Raw genomic sequence first — 19,003 nt, 5'->3', positions numbered from 1 at the left:
CACATATTAGGCAATTTTAATTTTATTTTTAATGTAAGTTGCTTTCGTGAGACGCTTAATGATTTACTTTCTCTCTATCCACCTTCCTTCCTCACCCAGTGATATACCGCTTTTAAGTGCCAAATAAAAAAGGAACGTTCGTCACAGAAAAAGATACTCACGCAGTTAAGTTAACCAAATTGTTACTTTTTTTCTTATTTTGTTAAGATGCCAAGGATTCAGCCGACGTTGGCTCGTTACTGATTTTTCTTCTAGGCGGACAATGAACGGAAGGGTCCAGCTTCCTCTAGCTGTCTACGCGTCACTTCCGTTCCCTTTCCCGGCTGGCCTTCCTTCGTGCTGCCAGCGCTATTGAGGTTTTGCGGCGAGACTTCACAACTGCAGGGACTGCAGCGTCTGTGGAGTTTAAACTAACCTTCAAACATCCTCAACAAACACGGTGTTTTAATGTAAAACCTGCAGAAAAGAGGTTGGTTACGACATGTATATTATGGTTCCCGTTATAAGTTAAAACCAAACTTGTTACTCTGTTAGAAATTTTTACCTACAATTTACGAAGCACAAATTATCCAGGGATCTTCATAAATTTACTGCTATATTCGTAAATTTACGGGTGCTGAGTTTACTCATTTTAACATGAATAAACAATTATAATCTTACTAACAAAACATTCACTATCTCTTTGAGTCTGCATCAACTTACTTGTATTGTTCTTCCGCGTGTGTAATTACATTGTTTGGGACGAAACACAGAACTCGGCGCAGTTTCTACGAAGATACAGTTATCTGACATTACGAAGAACTATTCGGTTGTTTGAGGTTATTTCTTCGTTTAAAAGTCCGTAAACATACTGCAATTTCTAACAGCGTGCTGCAGAATTAATTCGAATGATTTTATTGTTCGTTCTTGTCTTTTTTTCCAGGACTCTTTATTATTATAAGACACGCTTTTTTTTCTGTAGGAAAAAATTCTTAATATCTTTGTACAAAAAACTTTTTTTAATCTAAAAAAGTAAAATAACATATTTTATTAAGTGGTTTTTTCTCCTAGCTAATAAGTGAGACTGTCGCGCTGGCTGGAGTAGCTGGGCTTTTGGGTTGTAGCCGTGTCTTTGGCGAATAATTCACCGACGTTTCGGTTGACATTGCAGTCGCCATCATCATGGAGCAGTTACCTACTGGGTAACTAGGTACCTACTACCTACTAGGTAACTGCTCCCTGATGATGGCGACTACAATGTCAACCGAAACGTCGCGTCGGTGAATTATTCGCCAAGGACACGGGTACACCCCAGAATCCAAGATACTTCAGACAATGGCCGTGAACAAGCCTGCGAACATTGTTAATGTCACGCTGGAGTCGGTAGACTTGGAAAAGGAGCGCTGAAGCAGACCTTCAGTGCTGCAGTCTCGTCACTATTCCGCACGACTTCGTGCCGAATGTGAGTCACTGCCTGCAGATAGGTGACAACTGGCAAGGCTAGCGGCGCCTTTGTGCGCTGACTCACCGACTGGGAGGCCTAGTGACCGGGTGACAAGGCCTCTCGCACGTGACTCGTCACCCGTGGGCGCCCGTCACCCGTCGGCAACCGAGTGATTAGAAGCCTTTTCTTCGTTTCAAGAATCATCTTCAAGGCCTTGCCATAATCTCTGTTTAAGTTGGTTTCTTAGGGTTTACCGTCGCACGGCATGCAAATGGGAACAAGGCGACGACAACTCCAAGATTACAGAAGACACCGAAACTTGGGGTGCCTTCTCAGTGCTCGTCACTTTGGGGACGCTGGTATGATTGGATCGAACCCACGACCCTCGTCTCATGGGCGTGCGTTCACCGAGCACCGTACAATCTCTGTAGGAACTAGGACTTGCAGCGCTTGGCTTTGATTACACCGTGTAAAATATTTGTGGATGATATCCTAAGACTAAAAAATGTGATGAAAATGAGTCCATACAAATATTTAGTAAATAAAAACTATTTACCACATTCCTTACATCAATATTGAGGTTTTAAATACATTTTCAGAAACTTTTGTAACTTTTTAATAAATGTATCTGGAATGTTGAAGCTATTTCCATAGAAGAGAAAAAAAGGAAATGGCTGTACCTAAGACGAATCCTGTGACTGACTTAAAGTCTTTCCTACTATGCCATACTACTTGTAACGAAACATACACCGCATGTTGTGATGCACTTACCAAGCGTTAGTCCAGACAAAATAGACGAAAAAAGATGCTCAGTTTGCATTGATACCCAACAAGCTGGACTTTCGACACGTCATTTGTAATGACGTATGTATTCGAGACCTGTACAAAAATACAGCTTGTTGGGAATCAATGCAAACTCGAATGTCTAATTTGTCTGGACTACGTGGTGCGTGTGTCGGTGTTCACGAGCCGAGCTCGGAAATCCATTCATAAAGTAAGCAGAACACAGTCATAACATATAACTATCGAAAATAAAATACACGTAACTTAGTACTGTCATAAGTTAGCACGATCACGACTTAGAAAGAGGTCACTCAGAAACAAACAACGCGGAAACACCAACACAGAAACGTAGTTTCTTAGAAAACAATAGGTTAGAACTCTCGAAACGTATAAACACACAACTGTATAGAAATACACATCTTAAAAACCGTCATAACATATTATCGCAAAGCTTCGAAAGGGCAAAGGGCATAACGTAAAGTCTTGATGTAAGCTTTTGGACATACGCCATTGCTAAGCACATGTAAGTCTGTACAAGAAAACTACAAAAAAACCCAAAAGACAAAAACACAAATTAAGCAAAAAATTGCTCTTGTCAACAGGATATAAACACCACATAATATTCCATAACAGGAATTTGGTCAACAAACAAAGAAAAACAGAGAAAAATGGACTAACAGAACGAAAAAAAACCCACAATGGCGTATGTCCAAAAGCTCACATCAAGTCATGCACTCCCATTGCACAAATCTTTCAAAGTTATTAGTAAAGTCTATCTTGTGTGTGTGTGTGAGTTGTGCCATCGAGCTCATGGGGGGAGAAACTCTAATTACCGACATTTGCTGACATAACTACATTAATTTATTAGGAGAAGTAATGTATAAGATATTACCAGGCAAACAAACCAGTGAAAATTCACTCTATTTAGGTAGCCACTAATTTTGCGGTGTGTAATACAATGAGTTTTTGAACCTCCTACTCCTTTATTTATTACATGACGTTTTATTCCAAAACAGCATTAAGTATTTTCGCTATTAAATTAGTTTTGCACCGCCAAGGAGATAACTTAAAATAACCAAAAAAACGCATTAACTTAAAAAAAAAAAACTTTGTATGAGAACATCTATTCCGATTTTTTATTTGCTGGTAGATATGGGCCCGCCCAACAGATAGCGACACGTGTCGCGTGAAACATGGTTTCAGTTTCCACTGTAAGAGTCGCAATTGTTTATTCCCCTCCTTGTTCTGTGAGCGAGCCCACGGGCTCGGGCAGTGCCGGAAGAAGCGCCGCCGTCGCGACGGGACGCGACGCGCGCAGCTGCGCAGGGCGTGGGCCGCGCACGGATGGGCGACCGAGCGTGGAGACCCTCGTCGTCGGCAATTACCGCTCGGTCGCACTCGGTCCCCCCGTGGCGCGACCTCGCGAGGACGACGACAGCACCGGGGGAATCTGCACGCACAAAACAAAATTAAAAAAAATAATATTTATAGTTATTATTTTAGTTTTATCTTAAGCACTGCACGTCCATCCCTGAGTTGGGTGTTTGCATATTTCGTAACGAAATGCCTAGTTTGTAAGTCGTTTATTGTTTTTTGTCTTAGCTTCTTAGTTTTTTTTTTTAGGTTCTGACTGGCGGCGGAGTGAGTGGTCAGTGTAACCACTCACCACCAGGGGCGCTTGCGTCCCTGGTCAAATATTCCAGATACAAATAAAATTCAAAGCGGGCGACGAGTCCTAGTGCCCAACCCCCGCATGGTAGACTCTTTTCTACTCTGTCCAACACTTCATTCCAGACCATCCTCTGTCTCCTGTAAATTCCTATACGTAATGCATGCCAATTTGCATCCCGCATGAATGTGCCCAGGGTTTTCCCTGTGTCTATGCAGGTTTGACCTGGGCCCCAACCTATCTCTAGTTATAGTCTAGATTTAAGAGTGAGGGGAGTTAGTCATGGCGCCAATCGCTGCCATGGCTGGCCAATCCCCTCCTAGCACATTATGCATGCGACCCTCTCCCTGCATGGCTAATCCCAGCATGACTAGGCGTATAGGCTTCGGCCTGATACGCACCTAGATCCCTCCCTAACCCGGACCCCTCCAAAATACACTTAGTTTTAGTTAGGTTAGAAAAAAAATTCGCGAGGACGCCAATAGCGCCGGGGGAATCTGCACGCACGTGTAGATGGGAAACCTTCTATTCATTTGCCCCCCTCCCCCCTCCCGCCCTTATCAATAGGATCAAACAACGAACGTAGCCGAAGTTCGCCGCTCGCTCGTGCAACTTCGTGTTCGGAGATTTTGCCAGATTTCGTAGATCCACACGATTTTAAGCGTGTGTTAAATCAAACTTTCATTTAAGTTACTATCCCACCCTCCTGGAAAAAAAATACAAAAATAAAGATTTCGTGAGAAAATTTGATTTATGTAACATCTCTAACCTAACTAAACCTTTACTTTCTCAGCAGCGAGGAAAAAAAATTATAAAATAAAACTTAAGATGCTTGTAATCGTTCGTTTGTCTGACTCGAAGTCAATGAATTTACCCTCCCTCCCCTTAAAAAAAAAACTAACAAATTACATTCGATTAAATTAGGTTTTCTGGAGAGAAAAATGAATGGGTTATTTATTAATTTCTTGAACACTAGCTATCTCAATTTTCACGAGCTCTCAAATACGTCACTGTCAGGTGGGTTGAATTTTCGAAGAAAGGGACTTTATACGTATCTTGAAGTTTCAATCTAGAGATTTCAGCTTATATTTTAACAACAAACCTAAATCTTGCATAATGGAGAAATAAATGTCCTACCGACACCTATAATATTAATAAAGGACGAAATAAAGTGCTAAAACATTTCTTCCTTCCATACTGTGCTGAATTCAAAGCTCTAGTTATACTTGAAATTCATAAACAAACTTAAACTTGCAATTTTTTTAAACACCAGTTAAGAAGTAGTTAGTGGTTTTTTTTTCAGATAACAAAACAATAATTATGATGCAGTTTCAATCCAGACGTCCTGGAGAATGTCATTGTCAAGGGATTCTCGTATAAGCTCATGGGTAATTGAGAGTCGATTGATTGACATCCAATCATCTGCACGACTCATATGATTTTTATGATAACCTCACAACTTTCCTTGTATCAATGCGATGAAATTTTATCAGCACTAAAGCATCTGCCACATGTTTACGAAACCATTTGCGTCTCTCTGACTGGATGGGAAGGCGTTCTCGATGTAAACTACATCCGCCTGATAACGTTAGCAGCCAGCGTACATAATTGTTCATAAACCCCTGATTCAGTCTCCGAGGAGTAATGGGAGTTTTCTTTTTAATTTGTTTCTACCCGTGATCGCCCTGTGCTACCAACCTACCCACAGTGAAACGTGTACAGGTATCTGTATTCGCATTGGTGTGTTGTTCCTGCTGAATGCCAAATAACAGTTTCACGTCCACCCATACTGACTTCGATTGGTGACCTTCGGAGGCGAGGTCGCCAGGGCGTCGCCTTCAGACCACGTCCGGAAAGTGTAAACGTGGCTTGGTACTTACTGTACGAACAGTTCTCAGCTGTCATCAACTTCGTGCGTATATTCTTTAACGTGCCGTTATGTCTTTGCAATATATATTTTGAATACCGGTGTAAATGGCCAGCAGGTATATGTCTGTGCTCAATTTCGAGTTACATATGTATTAGTTTTATGTTTAGCTTTTATCTTAGGACATTTAGTTATCATTCGAGTTTGTTTTCTACAATCGTGCCCACTTTATCATCAAGTTTATTTTAGTTATGCTATATATTTTTGTATGTGGTTAAGTGCAAGAAAAGACGTATCGCCTTAATTTTGCCATCAATGAAGACGGTAGATAGCTAAATAAGTAAATCACCTCCTCCCAGCACCCCTCCGACGTTTTACTGCTTCTTATAGACATGACACGATTTCCCGGGTTTGAATCTTGTCCACGCCATTGGCTGCGTGCGTTCTCAAGCGTCGGTCTAACTAGCCGAATTGCATTTTCTGTTCATTTCTGTTATTTACGAACTACTCTTGTAAGTGGTTCATGATAGCTCTGCTTGTATTCTATGTTTCGTCACAACATTTGTCACCAGATATTTACTAAGTGTTAACTAATAGCGGTAATCGACCCGCGAGTATTCATTATCATGATCACTTCGTGACAAATGTCAGCTCGGTGAGAAGTTTTAGTACATTACTGGTGGATACTGGAGGTGTATAATTTTCTGTCACTGTAACTTTTAAATACAATCGCATTTATGAGCTACCAAAAAAAAAACTACGAGTATTTCAACTATATGTTTTCTTAAAAGACGGCTATTAGTTACAAATATTAAAAACAAATTCGGTCATTAGTTGAAAGTTTCACGTTAATATTCCAGGTTTGAAATAATGAACATTTAAACTCGAAACTAAATATTTGCAATTAAACAATTGCAAAAGATCCAAAATAATAAATTTTCATGAACATCCCTTGATTCATATCTATAAATGACAAGAAAATGATAAAACTAACATGACATCCGTGAGACCGAGGACAATCATACACGAGGCACTGGGGGTGCGTAGATTATTTTAAATACACCCGTTATATATATTTTTTTAAAAATCGAACTTTTAAATGTATGATTTGGCTTAGAAGAAATATTACGCGTGTGACTGACTACCTGCGTGTGTGTCGGTTTCTAAAATTCACTTCGAAGTGTCGCTTTTTACGCTGAGATTAAAATGGCCATGTTTTAAAAATTATTTTATTACATACATTCGCATTTTATGTACGCAGAACAAAGCTTGGTTGTCAGTTGCTCGCAATAAAATTCAAGTTTCAATTCTCAATGTCCAATAGTTGTACGCAGCTCGACAAAGAGACTTGCGCGCGCACTACTTTAGTGCCTTGCTTGTAGAGGTGATTTCGCGCTTGGTAACGCTTGCAAGTGTCACCCGAATCGCTTTATGTACTTCTGGGTCTCAGACAAGCAAAGCCTACAAATTCAATTGATGCAATTCAATCAGATTTGTGAAAATTTCTATAGATTTTTCCAATAGTTTAATTGTGTTTATTCAGTAAGTTATTGTTCACTTTAATTGTTTAATTTAAATTTTATTGTTTGAGTAATTATTGTATGTAAAAGATAGCTTAGGTTGGGTGTGTAAGTTCCTTCTTTTTTTTTCCTTTCAAGGGTAATGAAACATGCAGAACTCAAGCGTCGCTTCGCTAACTCTTGACCGAGAGTGAGGATTGGGTCGCTCAATATTCCCCCTCGCCCTCCCCACCATCGAGGGTCCCCCTCCTGAGCGTGGCACTCTCAGCTACGCTCTGATGAGTCATCGCCTCGGCTCACACTAACGGCTGCAATGAAGGTCCACTTAAAAAAAAAAAAAAAAAAAAAGATCCTTAGATTCACGAACGCAGATTATTTGAGCGTGTGACTCGAGGTCGATGAATAGTAAGTTTCCTCTTATAGCACATCTCATCCTTATATTGTAGTATGAATTTAAAAAGGACATTTACTATCTCTCTTTCCAATGCACGATGTTTGCCACTTGCGCTGTCCTTATTTCGGTTTTCTCCTATCTATTTTGCAAAGTAAAATTTTGAATAATAATTTTGTAAACACATTACCCTGTTGTCTTTCATCAAGAGCATCATCTGATGATACTTAATTTTTTTTATTTCTAAGAGCCATCTTGGTTTGAACTTTTTTGTTACAATTTTATTATATATATTGTGACTATAAAACATTTTACACTTTCAAGCATAGCACATAATATTATGGAATGCCCTGTTATTAATAATGACCGACTACTACACAAAGTTACTCCTGTGAAATTCGAATTGATGTTTAGCATCGATTTTTTTTGTCAGAATGAATACAACTGTAATAATTCTGTCATTATACACTAAATTATGGTCTTAGAAATATCAACCAGTAGTTAAAATTAAAAACATATTAAAATTTATTTCATTTGAACTATACAAAAAATATATATTTTTGACGTGACAACGTCTAATCAATCGATGAACGCCGGTTTCACGCACGAAAAAGGATGACTTATTGTCCCGTTACGCACATTGTCCCGTTGCGCTGTGTCCCGTTACGCTCATTGTACGCTTGCGCCGCATCTATCTCTCATCCACTCGATTGGAACAAACATCGATTTGACTTTTTAGAGGCACATTAAAATTTAAACACTCCCATTCGTTTCCTACTTTTCCTATCATCGTCCTATCCTTAACAGAATAACACAGATTGGAAGAAGTTAAATAGCAAACATGTATAAAAGTTATAGAAAAAATAATCTGTTCGTTAAAGTAATAAACATATTTGAATTAATGATTGCAAATAAAAGCAAATTTATCAATTAAATTGTAGATTTAATTTCACTACTTCTTTGTATCCATACAAAATAGTGATAATTCAATAAAAATTATTCAATTTTATTCATAAAAGTATGCAATCGTTTCATCAATGTTTTGTTATGACGTTGTCACGTTAAACTATCGTCCGTAAACCGAGTTTACAGACAACCAATTAATTTTTTTATGTCAACAAGCCGGGTAGTGGCAATCTGGCAACACTGTGCTGGAAGCTGAGCGTGGGACGGACTATAGAGGATCGTCACAGGCAGCACGTAGTCCGCCCCGTGCGAGGCGCTCGCCGCGCGGGCTCATCGTGACGTCACCAGAGCCCGGCCCGCGGCGGAGAGGCTGGGCCACGGAGCTAATTGCAGCGGTGGCCTCGACCTTCGATTGGCCGAGCGGCGCTGGGGCGTCGGAAGTGGGTCACGGTGACCTACCGGCGCGCGCCGACCCAGGGCCTCTGCTGCGGGCACGACGACTGACGCTTTGCGAGATCGCGAGCTGCGAGTGGATTCGCTTTGCTTGTCAGTTGCCGAAAAAAAAACAAGATCTGTTTGCTTGCGGACGCAGGGCCCGAGAAGAAAAGCCAGAATTAATAAATTATTATTGTTTATTTTGGTTCGTTAGCAACAGTATTTCTTAAATTATAACGATCCGGATGACTAACTGTACACTCTCCTCGCTGGAGCTCGGCTCCACAGTGTCACAACACTACTCACTCGTCGCTCGTCGCCAGCTGTCTTGTATCGCTCCGAAGTGTCGCGTCATCAGAAGCTGCGAGAACAGTGGCGTCCTAGTTACGCCACTTCGCTGTGCTCCCAGGACCCGCAGAACCCTCCATTGAGGCCGCTAACGTGGGGTCCGTGTCGCGGCAAGTGTGTGGCGGGAAGCCACAACTGTGTCGCATCCACTCGAGGAGGAGCGGATTTCCTTAGGAATCCCGAAGGCTGACACGCCGAGCTGGCCGGCCAGCCTCGTCACTGGCAGCTTCGTAACAATAATATAGTCTATCCTGTTCCATTAAAAAAAAGTGAAATTAACGAATTACAGGAATTACTCCACAATATACGCATATTTTAGTATAAGTGAATGTTCAGTTGCGTATCCTAGTACAAATAAATACTAGTAAATAATATTTTTTTTTCTCCATAAATTCATATTATGGTAAATATCATGGGACCAAATTTTTAAAATTCATTTTTCTTAAAAAATATTTTTTGGAAGTATATATGTATTATGGACGCTGTGTTAAAATACGCAGATGACGAAACAATGCAAGTTGAGGTTAGAGTGGAGAAAGATTTTCAGAAAAATGATTAATACAACTTGATACATATTATATGAATTTGGTGAGCATTTGAGGATGAGTTTACTTAAAGTAATGGAACTCTTGAAAAGAATTGGGCTCTTTTTACGGCATCCAATCAGGACTTAAAAATGGCGTTAAATTCACAGCAGCAACTCCTTTCTGTTAGTGACATGCATTTGGATTGTGCAGCGAATGTCCCTCTGCATTTTTAACAGATGTCTTCATTAACTGCCCCAATTCTAACCACAATTCGAAAAAAAAATGTGTGTGAGGTTTTTCAGTACTCCAGTGATATGTAAACTTCTGATCTCGGTAACGAGCAAATTCGTGTTTACCCATGTTGTTTATGTTGCAAATAAACTTATAATATTAAAATCATACACGAGATTTAAAGTACAATTTATTCTTAAAAATGATGCCGAGCGTGATAAATGTACTGATCAATAAAATATCCGCTTTTCAAGTACATACCAAGATTTCTAGACGCTAAATACATACTTACTATCTGCGCCCGCCACTAAAATTCGCTGTCTGAATCGTAAACGTTGCTTATCACTATCACCCACAGACATCAGCACGAAACAAACGGAAATGTTAAACTATTAGACACGGCTCCGATGAAAACCCCGGATTTGGACCTGATTTTCGACAATGAATTTTATTAAAATACTAAAAAAACTAAAAAAAAAAAACCTAGTTAAAATTCGCTAAACTGTTATTAATATAAAGTTTTTGCGCCGAAAAATTAGCGTAGATGTGTTCCGATCCAAAGCGAAACTTGAAAACTGAGTGACGAAACAATGCATTTATGTTTGTTTTGGGAGACGGACGTGCCTCACTTACCGTTCGCGCAATTAGTTAAAATTTAAAACAAAAACCAATCGCAGATCACTACGTGCTTACTGCTTGCTTGGCCGCTTGCTTTTTATTGGTTCCCGAAATACTCTGAAGCAACTCTCGTGCCCTTCTATTGGCAGAAAAAACGTGTTTTTTTTTATAATAAATCACTTATTTTTTGCGAAAAGACATTTTGATGCCTATCTCTGGCCGGCATAATCGTTAGTGAACGGCGATGTACGTTTTAATGAACTGCACCACTACTCACCTGTAGTTAAGGGTAGTTTCCTAAATAATTATACTTGTACAATCATGTGTCTAAGATTTAAACTTTTTTTTTAATTTGGCTGTTTTTTTAATTTATCAGTTCTCTTGTGTATTAAAATAGTGTTTATTTCATGGTTATAAAATCATTAAAAGCTAATTTATATTTCAATCTTAGCACGAACCAAGAATATTTAATCGTGTGGTGGATACTTTTATATTGAGCGCTTGTATGTAATCTTTACAGTATAACAGTTTTATAATAGCATTATAAATCAATAAAAATTTATTTTTTTAAATCACGAAACCTGTGTTTTTAAACAACCCAATTTTTAAATATTTTTGATTTATATACTTATAGTAAAGTGTTTTACGACCAAAACTTCATAGAGTTCCCAAAACGTCACAACTGTTGTCATTGGAAACCTTCTGTGTTCGTCGGTGCTATAGTCAGTGTGTTGTCCATAGAACTTTGTTATCTTCATCTATGTGTTTATATGTTTGCTTCGTTGTCTAGGTTTGTTGTTTGCCTGCATTTAATTTGTCTAGTCGTTGTTAGCCCACTGTGTTTGTCTGTGTTGTTGTATTAATTTTAATGACTAAGTTCCTTGAACGGAATTCTTGTGCTGACTGTTATTTAGAAGTTGAACATTTTTTGTCCGTGCTATCGTCGTTGTGTTATCCATAATACTTGTTTAGTTTCATCGTTGGTTCCGTTTGTCCGACATCAGCTGATTCAGTCTTGTTTTCTGTGAATTTTTTCTTTATTTTTAAAATTTTTTTAATGTCCGGAATTTTTCCACGACAATCAGTGCAATGGCGTTTGTCCAATAACCTGCATTAACAAAAACATTTCTAATAGAAAATTCTGTCGTGCTATCATGGCTTCAGAATAATGTCTTACACTTCCACTAGCAGCGCTGCCAAACGAAGAAAACGTTGAAAGAAGATAGGTTCAGGGGTTCGTATGTTGTTAGACGTGGAGATTGTTTAAAAATAAATCCCTTTCGACACAGCCTACAGGCGTAGGTGGATTTCGAAGCACCTATTCATTCTGGAAATATTTTGGAAACTTCTATAAACTTCAGGAACATTTTAAGAACTTAATTTAGCCTACATAACATCCTTTATGTCCGCCAATATTAAAAAAAAATCCATTTAACATTTTCTTGTATTCCATGCAGCGAAAATATTTTGAATGTTTTGAAATTAATGTATCCAGCATTGAATGTCTTAAAGAATTTCATATTATGCATACTAAGGTAGTTATTCAATTATTTTTATTCTTCTAACACTATATTGTATCCCTTGCACTAATACATGGTCGTAATGAGAATTTTTTTGGGCAAAGGTTTAAGGTCACATTAAGATGATTATTAATAAATTCCGACAAATTGGATATTAAGGAAGTTGTAATTTAAACCCCTGTTTTTACCATAATAGTTAGTTTATTAAAAAATTGTTACAGCCAAAGGTTTTAGAAAAAGTTTAAGGGTTTTAGAATAAATTATAATGTATTCGATAGTGTATCTATAAAAAAAGTAATGACATTTTGTCTTTCTACCCTTATTATTTCTACCCCTTGCAGTAATGATCTGAATTATCAAAAATTGTTTCAGACAAACATTTTAGGTAAAAGTTATAAGGTTTACAAACAATTTGAACGGATTTGACTGTGTACCTACTAAGGTAGGTACGAATTTATTATAATCCTCACCCTTATTTTTTCAGCCCCTAGCATCAATGATTCGTCTTATCAAAAATTGTTTCAGACAAAAGTTTTACATAAAAATTATAAGATTAATACATAATCCACACGAATTGATGTTGTGCCTATGAAGGGAGGTATGATTTTTGTTGTGTTCCAATCCTTGTTTTTACAACACCTTGCAGTAATGATTGGTAGTATAAAATTATTTCCGACAAAAAATGTAGGTAAGAAATTAAGATTAAAAAAACAGAATGGATTTAACAGTGTACATGGTCCGTAAATTATATATATATTTTTAATTCTTCCCCTTTATTTTTTCAACCCCCTGTAACAATTGTTCGTTTATCAAAAATTGTTGTGGACAAAAGTTTTAGATAAAAAGTATGAGACTAATATATAATTCGTACGAATTCGATGTTGTGCCTACGAAGGGGGTATGATTTTTTTTTGTCCTCCACCCCTTGTTTTTTCAACCCCTTGCAGTTATTGTTGGTCGTATCAAAAACTTTTTCAGACAAAAAGATTTTAGTTTTACTCCTACAAGTTATAATACGTTAAAACGGATGTGATATTTTCCATTTTATAGGAGTTAAAGCGATTTTTCTGTTTTTCAAAAAATCTTCCCCATTTTCATCATATCTTTGGTCGGATATTGCCCATTAACGAACTCAACCGAGATTTTCCACTACTGGATTTTATGTATCAGTTTGGAAGTGATTTGTGAATAATTGCCACAGTTATCGTGTCCACAAACTTGTGATATATATATATATATATATATATAAACTTTTGGGTTGATGGTTTTGGGGTCAATGGACCATGAAAAGAAAAACTATATAAAAATTTTCCGAAAGTCGCTCCACGGTAACGACTACAATATTCGAAATATACCTAAAACAGGGTACCTACTTATTTGTTCGTGCGTTAGAAGTTGTACTCATTTTTGATTAATACACTAAACAATTTTGCAATAAATACTAACAAATGTTATCAAAATTTGCTTACAAAAATCGCAGCACAATGGATTTAGAGTTACCTACTTATGTGTATATATTGCATTGCAAGAGCTTTACGTAGTGAGAGTGGTCTTTTGTTATGGAATAATTAGAATATAAATATTTAATGGTCGATTTCATAAATTTAAACTACTAATAGGTATATAGAGGATGGGACATTTTTTTTCTTTTATAAATCAGATGCATACATTAATTTGTCTCATTCTGAATGTCAAGTGTGCAAAATTTCACCAAGAAGTACCAAAATCCGGCTTTAAAGGGTGGAATGTGGTATGAGGGTAAGAAATTAATGTCATATGCCTACTAGAGTGTAAAATATCTAAACCAAAGGACTTAGCTACGTATTAAAAGTTGTTGCAGCAATTAGTCAAAAAAGAATAACTAGTATTTTGTGTTATTTTCTTAAATGCTAGTTTTTGACGTGACGTCTAATAAATCGATGAACGCCGGCTGCACGCACGAAAAAGTGTCCCTTTACGCACATTGTCCCGTTACGCTGTGTCCCGTTACGCACATTGTACGCTTGTGCCGCATCCATCTCTCTCTTCCACTCGATTCGAACAACCATCGATTCGACTTTTTCGAGGCACATTAAACTTGAAACACTCGCATTCGTTTCCTACTTTTCCTATCATCGTCCTATCCTTAACCGAATAACGCAGATTGGAATAAGTTAAATAGCAAACATGTATAAATGTTATAGTTAAAATAATCTCTTCGTTAAAGTAATAAACATATGAGTGCAAATAGTAGTAAATTTATCAATGAAATTGTAGATTTAATTTCTCTCCTTCTTTTTATCCATACAAAATAGTGATAATTCAATAAAAATTATTCAATTTTATTCATAAAAGTATGCAATCACATCATCAGTGTTTTGTTATGAAGTTGTCACGTTAAACTATCGTCCGTAAACCGACTTTACAGACAACCAATTGTTTTACAATGCGTCTGGAGTGACTGGTCTCTGTTTGGGCCCCGCGCGCCGCGCGACCACGAGGTATACGCCCCGGGGGCACGCCGCCCGAACCAGGTGAAGGTGATCCGGGCAGTCGGCCCCTCGTCCCGGGCCCCGGTCTGTCCTCCCTCCCTCCCTCCCTCCCTCGTGCCCTCTCAGGATCGCTCTCGGCAGTCCAGCTTTCCACAGCCAGTGCCAGGCGGGCGATGGTCCGCGACTGTCTTCTCTCCTGCAGGACCTCCGCGCGCTGAGACACGTGACACGGAGGTGCGACGTCATCAGGAGCCGACGGGGGCTTCCTTCTGCGCGGTGAGTGGCCAGCTCGCACCTCCCCCCAGTCCTCCCGCGGTCTGGACTCAGTGTAGGCGCAGCCAAGTTCCGAATCCTCGTGACTAGAGACCGGAAAAATTCGCGCATTAATTTCGCGATAGGCTGAAATTCAAACATGTGTACAATTCTGCCGGTTCTGCTATTGGCTCGCAGTTTAACTGGAGCTCTCTGGGCCAATGAGAGACTATCGACCAATGAAGCGTCGAATCACAAGCTACCCAGCGGAGACGCCTCACAATTTAGTACCCAATGAACACGCGTGTTTACTTGAGAAATGCAGAGGATAATGGAGGCTATCCTATAGAGGTCGTTGAATCCGCGAATTTTTCCGGTCCCTACTCGTGACAGATGCGTAGGGTCATGCAGATTTCGCGAAAAGATTTCGAGACTAGATGAAAGTTAAAAAAACACTGTAACACCGTCTGCTGTGTTTCGTGATTGGGCAGGTTACTCCCAGGTATACATTTCGATTGTCACGGATCACAGTGATTCCCCTTGCGGGAGTAAACGCGTCCTGGGTGGCTCGGTCAAACACGGCAACGACTTCTCTCGCAGACGTGCCGCCAATAACAAGGAAGAAACTACAGGTTAGGGGGGTATACCTTGTTGCAGTCCAGTAAGTGTTCAGATCTTTTCGCGAAATGCGGTGTTGAAGGCGTCCGGGAGAAATATTCAACAGTACAGGCAGGATTTCACGAAAATATTCCATTTCAAGGCACTGTAGCGATAGCTATATGATATTATTGACCGGAATTTATCGGCGCAAACCCTCTTATCACATTACGGAAGGAACCAAAGGATTTAAACTTGAAAACTTCATGACCAAACTGCATTGAAGGTAAAGTTACAAGTCCGCGTAAAGGTTAACCATTTGAATAAGAAAAGAAAAAGTTACGAAGTAAATATTACAACAGGATTCCACCGTACTTGAAGTTACACTTCTTTAGGCGCGTTATGAAAAAAAAATTATGAGAATTAATTTTTACGATGCACGCGCAAAATGCGACAAAAATTGACAGGATGAAAAAAAAAAACTACGTACAAATAAAAAATATATATATTCGCTTTTACATCATATACTTTAGTGATTGATATTGAACACTGGGCTGTATAATCAAAAACGTTTATTTCTGGTGAATATTAGTGATAGAAAGTGGTTTTTACAACCTTTTTCAACTGTATCTTCAAGTGTATTTATACAAGTAAGGTTATTTACCCTATAACGATGTCAGGTTGCTTGTAAGCTTCCATTGTCACTGGCAGGAAGTGTCTGTGGAAGGTTTAGTAGTCTCCTGGCCGTTTTCATTATACATTACATTATAATGTAATAAATAATAAAAATTAGTAAATTAGAATAAAATTTTAAGAACATTAATTGATTTTCATAATTAATTAAAATTCACCTGTATTATTTTACTAAGTTAAATGTTAATTTTATACGTGTGTTTATATTAATATTGAATACTGAGTAATAATTTAATAATTTTAATTTGATTGATTTTATACTTTACCAAGCGCCTTTATGACATCACCCCAGTCATTTTAATATTCTATTTCTAATAATTATTTGCGTGTAAAATTAAACTTAATTTTTTTATTACGCCCCGTAATTACAAACATACGTGATTGCAGCTTAAAATATTACTTGTTAATCATAATCGTTAATGTACGTTGCACAGTTGCAGTTGTTTTAAAAAAAACATTAAATGAAATATATTCAGAACATGTGATTATTTTTCTTTATTTAAAGTAAATTAAATAAATGTTTCGTAAATAATAATGATCGCGTATGATTTTAGTTTTCAGCAAAAATTAAACCTTTGAGCTAAAATATAGCAATACAATTTATCTTAGATCCATGTTTTGTGATTGTACGTTATTACTAGTTGCATTCACGATGTCACTCGTGGTATCTGGTGGAGCGAGGTGGCGCTATGGTAAGATCTTGGACTGACATTCCAGAGACCCATGGTTCGATTCCCGACCCGGATATCCTGATCTCGGTTGTACATGGTTTCTCTCAAATCACTTCAGGTGTTTGCGATATAGTTTCTTACTTAGGACCACGTCATATCCCCTAGTTTCCACGAACTGTGTATGGTGAGTGCATCCGTCTCTAATGACTTCACTCTAAGAAGATTTGTAAGGCCCAAGTTAAGAAAATAAAATTCAACTCTACCATTCCATAAGCAGCTTATGAAAATTGATTTTCTCGCTGGGTTTCTAATACTCCAACAGCGGACCCAGAATTTCGTTATTAGATGGTGGGAAGTTTTAGAGGGGGTGGGCTTCCCTGTGTTCAGGATGTAAAATGTTCTATAGTTTATCTTCAGCAGTGTAAATTTCGACCAGAAGGGGGTGGCCTTTCAGCCATTGAAGGGCCTCCCTTCCTTGAATCCACCTGACTAAGGCCCGTTATACAACGGCACGGAAACGAAGATGGATCTCCTGGAACATTTCACTATAGGGTCTATAGGGTGACAAACAGTAACCCATAAGTTTGCATTTCAAGGTTACGAAATAATAAATCTTCAGGGCCATTTTATGGGAAGAATTTACATAATTAATAAAAATAAACGACACAGTCATAATGACACATATTCTTATACTTGAAACAAATTTTAACGTATTTAGAACATAACCAAAAATGGCTACCACCGCAGCGACGTAAACGGAAGAGCTCAGCATTGCCTAACTAATCCGTACTGGTCCGTCTCCGTCTACGTGTCATTGTTTAAAATGTGCTCCGTGAGATCCGTCTCCTTTTACGTGATCCGTCTCCGTTTCCGTGTCGTTGCAGAACAGGGCCCAACAAGCGCGGGAACACGGTGACGGCGGGAAAATTTGCGTTGTGTATTTTTATTTTTTGACGTGACGTCTAATAAATCGATGAACGCCGGCTGCACGCACGAAAAAGTATCCCGTTACGCACATGTTCCCGTTACGCTGTGTCCCGTTACGCTCATTGTACGCTTGCGCCGCATCTATCTCTCTTCCACTCGATTGGAACAACCATCGATTTTACTTTTTCGAGGCACATTAAACTTGAAACACTCCAATTTGTTTCCTACTTTTCCTATCATCGTCCTATCCTTAACAGAATAACACAGATTGGAAGAAGTTAAATAGCAAACATGTATAAAAGTTATAGTTAAAATAATCTCTTCGTTAAAGTCATAAACATATTTGAATTAATGAGTGAAAATAAAAGTAAATTTATCAATTAAATTGTATATTTCATTTCACTCCTTCTTTGTATCCATACAAAATAGTGATAATTCAATAAAAATGATTCAATTTTATTCATAAAAGTATGCAATCATTTCATCAATGTTTTGTTATGACGTAGCGTTAAACTATCGTCCGTAAACCGACTTTACAGACAACCAATTTTTTTTTGTGCCTTTCACCATGCCAAAAATTCGAAATGTTTCATCGACGGTTGGAAGCACCAGAGTTCCCAGCGTTGGAATTCCTGCGCAGAGTCGTCATTTGGCTTGTGTGTGGAGTGTTTATCGCGAGCGCTATGATTGACGAGCGGGTGAGTAACGAGCCGCTTCTGTTCAGTCGAACAACACATAGTCGTCGAGCAAACATGTGACACACACTTCGTGTACTCCAAGTGACGCTCGAAAACTTTTAGCGGGTACTAAGTGACTGTGCGCGTGAAAGCAAAAACAAATGTATAAAAGTAACACCGTGGAGGGAATAAATGTTCACCGAATATGTTCTTCGATTGATTCTTGCAGTGGGAAAAATTTTATCAAAACTTTCTTCTTCACATACGTCATTGATGGCGAAACCTGAAGAATGGATAAGAAAATAAAATACACAAACACACAGAAAACCAGCACATATCAGCTGGTGTCAAATTTAAAATGCATAGACAGCACAGAGAATTCAGTGGAAGGAATTAGTCATAAAAAATATCACAGCACAGATGAACGGAGTGGGCTGACAACGATGGGACATTTGCAATATGAACAGCAAGTACAGA

The sequence above is a fragment of the Bacillus rossius genome, chromosome 3 (genome assembly GCF_032445375.1).
Source record: "Bacillus rossius redtenbacheri isolate Brsri chromosome 3, Brsri_v3, whole genome shotgun sequence".
Classification (NCBI taxonomy): domain Eukaryota; kingdom Metazoa; phylum Arthropoda; class Insecta; order Phasmatodea; family Bacillidae; genus Bacillus; species Bacillus rossius.
This window is presented reverse-complemented; position numbering follows the sequence as displayed.